Here is a 4,902-nt window from a genome sequence, read left to right as displayed (position 1 = left end):
AGTGGATTAAAACGTGTCCAGGTTGCCAAGTATGTGATTTTTAAAGGACAAGTGAATTGTTATCTCTAAAATCTAAAGAAAACGTAAGTTGGGATACATTTCTGTCAATATCATTTCACATCATGCCTCTTGTTTTTTGTTGTTGTTCCACAATTCTTTCTATGAAATATATTTAAACATATTTATTCATCAGTAGACGCTCTCTCTCGTCAACAATGCACTTTGTATCTATTGTCATCATGAGCACTTCCTGATAGTAATGGATGTTTTCAATGCATAATTGTCTTGCTGTGAGAATCTCAGTTTTCTAATCACAAGACAGATGCTTTTCATCTTTGAATCCCCAGTGCCTCTACAGCCAGTAAATAAATATCAATTTAATGAAAAAGAAAGATCCCAGTTAGTAGGGAGACACATGCATTCACAGATAGTTATAATTCAGTTAGACAAGTTCTTTAATGAAATTGGAATTGCTTGTCATTCACGATAGCTGATAACTATATATATATATCCAATGAGTTAGAAAAATATCTCAGGGTTTTGAAAGCTGAATATCTACCAGTGATCAATGGAGTTCCAAGAAATCATACCTTTTCTTCCCCCAAATCTCATCATTTCAATTATCTTTGATTTTTGAAATATATATGCTATAATGAATATATTAAATCAAAAATATTTGGCCAGGCAAAGAAAGATAAATACAGCATGTTCTCCCTCATATGTGGAATCTAAAAAAGTTAATCTCACAGAAGCAGAGAATAGAATAGCGGTTACTAGAGGCTGGTAAATGGAGAGGGAGAGTCAAAAGCTGGTTAAAGAATAAAAACATGGCCGGGCACGGTGGCTCACGCCTGTAGTCCCAGCACTTTGGGAGGCCGAGGCGGGCGGATCACGAGGTCAGGAGATCAAGACCATCCTTCACTAACAGGGTGAAACCCCGTCTCTACTAAAAATAGAAAAAAATTAGCTGGGCGTGGTGGCTAGCACCTGTAGTCCCAGCTACTCGGGAGGCTGAGGCTGGAGAATGGCGTGAACCCGGGAGTCAGAGCTTGCAGTGGGCCGAGATCGCGCCACTGCACTGCAGCCTGGGCGACAGAGTGAGACTCCATCTCAAAATAAATAAATAAATTAATTAATTAATTAATTAAAAAATAAAAAAGTACAGGTAAGTAGGAATCAGTTCTAATTTTCTATAGCACTGTATTACTATAATTAATGAAAATTTATTGCAGATTTTCAAATAGCTAAAAGAGCAGATTTTGAATGTTCCCAAAACAAAGAAATAATAAATATTTGAAGTGACAGATATGCTAATTACTATAATTAAATTATTACACAGTGTATACATGTATGGAAATATCACACTATACCCCATACATATGTAGAATTATTATGTGTCAATTAAAAAATAAAAAGAAATAAAAATTTAGAAGTATTTATAAAAAGAAGGGGCACTTTTGTTGAAAGTTTGCATATTCATTTTCTAGCAATTTCCAATCATGTTGCAGCAGAGTTGTATAAATATTTGCTTCAGAAATGGAAATGGAATCCTACACTTTTTAATCAAATCATCTATATATTTCTTGGGGGAGCGGGAAAAGTCATAGCCCTTATAACTCAAAACTTTTCATAAGTCAAACCTTTTCCTCCTATAAAAATGTAACTCATCAAAGATTCAACAAATAGTTACTGTATCTATGATGTTCCAGACACTCTTCTAATTTTTAGGGTATATTCTATAAAATTTCTGAAGTGAAGAGACACATTAATATTATAAAATAAAAATAGCCTTTTTGGGTAGATTTTAAAAGTTATTTTATGGGAACTTCTGTGCTAGACAACAAAATTAAATATAATTGGTTTGTATATTATATATCTGAGTTATATATAAATACTGTTAAATAGATAATTTGCAAGACACTCTTTCTGTGTATGTGACATAGTCATTTTTATAATAATACCCTTGCCCTGGAAACAAAATGGACAAATTACTTAAATAGCTTTTTCTTCACATACTTCAAGAAATAAAGACTGCTTATTACTACGGTTTGTGTGTAGAATTATAAAGATGGAACAGCCCAAAAAGGACAGAGAAGAGCTGCAGCATATGTTGTGCTTTCTATATTTAGTCCCATGTTTGCCTTCCAGAATAAATAAAATATATGGGATTATCTGGAAACAACATCTAGGGAAGATCTTTAGGGGAAACATGTAGGGTATGAGCTACCAAAGTGGCTGCCTGGTTGCTGAGGAAGAGGCTCCCAGAAAAGTGCAGTGGAAACTTTCCCATCCTTTGCTCTGAGATGCCTAATTCAGATCCCAGCTGACATGCCTAATGGCATTTAGGTCTGTGACAAATCTGATTTATTTGAGTGTTCTTCCTCTGCTTCCATAAAGGAACTGCTGATGTGGTGACATATTAGTCATCGTGCCTCTAGAGCAGTTTCTTCTGCTGGTAGCGGAACCTCTGTTCAGCAGGACTATAAATTTCTTTCAGAGCCAATGTCATGTTGCTGTTGTGCGTGAAGACTCTGTTAGGTCCTCTGTCAAGCAAATCTCCCGACATCCATTTTCTTGAAATCAAGATGTCTGGCTAGACAACAATTTAGTTAATTAAGAAGAACGTTTCACAAAATGCTGATTGAGTGTGAGAGGAGGAGCTTGCGATGTGTGAGGAAACAGTGGGGCTTGCAATTTTATAATTTAAGTAAAATTAGAATTGAAATGTATCATTAAGTATTATTGCCTCTAATAACATCTAAAGCAGTGTTCTGTTCTTTTCTCCTTTAAAATCTAATTACTGTACAACTAAAACTGCCTTCTTTGTAGTAACACTTTTCTTAAGTGTTATTTGTGGAGGTATTTTCTTTCACAATCAGAGAGTCTAGAAGTTGCCTTTAGACCACTAGACCACTGGGGGTTAAACTGCGAATCACTATTTTTTTTTTTTTAAACTGATCCTCATCGTTAATTTTTCCTCATGCCATTAACTGAGCTGTATCTTCCACTGCATTCCTACTGTGCTTGCTTGCATCAGCTCCGTAGAACACTTTCCTTTTTTTTTCTTTTTTTCTCCTTTCTCCTCAGACTAATGAAAATTTTATTGTCAATGTTTCTCTTTATTTGGTAATATTTTAAACTGAAATATTAAAAATAATATTAACACCAGAGTAAACAGTTTCCTTTGCTTTTTCTTGTCATTGGGTAGACTTTAGTACACAGTACACATAATTATGGTCACTGTTAAATTCACATACTTTAGAAATAGTAAGCTTTGCATTACTTTCCTTTTTTCTCATACTCAACTTTTATTTTTCTTTTAATTGGATTTTTAAATGAAAATACATTTAAAATTGAGAAGGTTGTCTCAGTGGCGTGAAAAGTTCAGTGTGTTCTCGTCTTTTCTCACTGGAAGTCTGTCTAAATGTTTTTGTAATGGAAAATTTTCAGGCATACTGAAGCTCATGTTTTCTTTATCATGGCAAATATCCATTAAGTATGAATATTCAAGAAAATTATCTTGTATCATCTTTCATATTTAGTTGAATCATACGTATTTCCTTTTGGCTAACAACTATCAATATTATTTTATTCATATTGTGTAATGAAGCTATATTTGAATATCTTACTTTTTTGGAAACTTTTAAAATGAGAAAATAAAATAATGCTATTGTATTTTGGAGTATTTCTCTCTAATAAGATGCTAGTAATTTGTTCTTATGTGTGAACAGGACTGCAAAGCATGTATTAGGGTACCTGACATATAATAAATACCAAATATATTTTAGAAGCCAACAAAAAGTATTTTGTTAATAAAGATGTCTTTCTTAGCAATTATCATTACCTTGAGTCTTCCAATCAGTAATGTACATCTTCTTCTAGCCCCACATGGGTTTTAGTATGACTTACCCAAACAGGAATGAATAGCTTTCTCTCAGGTGCCATGCTGTAAGCTACAGAACTTAGCTGGTCTTTCTGCTTTCATCCAAGGTTAGCAATTATAATTATATACTTAGTCAAGCTGATTTCTAAGCATCCTCTGAAATTGAGACAACCTCCTCAATTTTAAATGTACTTTCATTTACAAATCCAGTTGAAAGAAAAATAATTAAAAGTTGAGTGTGATGGAAAAGAAAAGTAATGCAAAATCTAGTCATACTTGGCTAAATTATTTGCCACTGACTTTCTAATAAAAACAAAAGGGATTATTTGAAAACAATAAAACCCCTGCCATGAAATGAAGTATATACAGTTTAAAAATCTGTGGAGTGACAATTCCTGCTGCACAGCATCTTTGGTAGGATATGGTATTGTCTGAATTTTTTTTTTGTAAAAAGATTGCCATTGTAGTAGATGTGTAGTGGTATTTCCTTGTGGTTTTAATTTGCATTTTATAATGAACTAATGATGTTGAGTCTTTTTTGTATGCTTATTTCCCATCCTATATCTTCTTTGGTGAAGTGTCTGTTTATATAATTTTCCCACTTTTTAACTGGGTCATTTATTTTCTTATAGAAGAGGTTCAAGTATTATTTATGTATTCTGAATATATCATTTGTAAAAATTTTCTTTTTCTCTTCTTTTTTTTTCTTTTTAAATATGGAATGCTTCACGAATTTGTGTGTCATCCTTGCGCAGGGGCCATGCTAATCTTCTCTGTATCTTTCCAATTTTAGTATATGTGCTGCCGAAGCGAGCACTCATTTGTAAAAATTTTCCTCCCATCCATGAGTTGTGGTTTTATTCTCTTAAGAGTGTCATTTGCATAGAAAAATGTTTTAATTTGATAAAGTATAAATTTTTACTTTATGGTCATATTTTTGCTGTTGTATGTAAAAATTTATCAACAAGCCTCAGGTCAAATAGATTTTTCTTGAGTATTTTATAGAGGATTTGTAGTTT

General features: G+C 33.1%; 1 non-coding gene across 1 annotated transcript; it reads right to left on the bottom strand.

The window, feature by feature from the left end:
- Positions 1-4,593: 4,593 nt before the first annotated feature.
- Positions 4,594-4,700, bottom strand: LOC129492477 (U6 spliceosomal RNA). The gene has a single exon (XR_008660904.2). It is a non-coding gene; the product is annotated as a U6 spliceosomal RNA (small nuclear RNA).
- Between the last annotated feature and the right edge of the window lie 202 nt (positions 4,701-4,902).

The sequence above is a fragment of the Symphalangus syndactylus genome, chromosome 10 (assembly GCF_028878055.3).
Source record: "Symphalangus syndactylus isolate Jambi chromosome 10, NHGRI_mSymSyn1-v2.1_pri, whole genome shotgun sequence".
Lineage (NCBI taxonomy): Eukaryota > Metazoa > Chordata > Mammalia > Primates > Hylobatidae > Symphalangus > Symphalangus syndactylus.
This window is presented reverse-complemented; position numbering and strand designations above follow the sequence as displayed.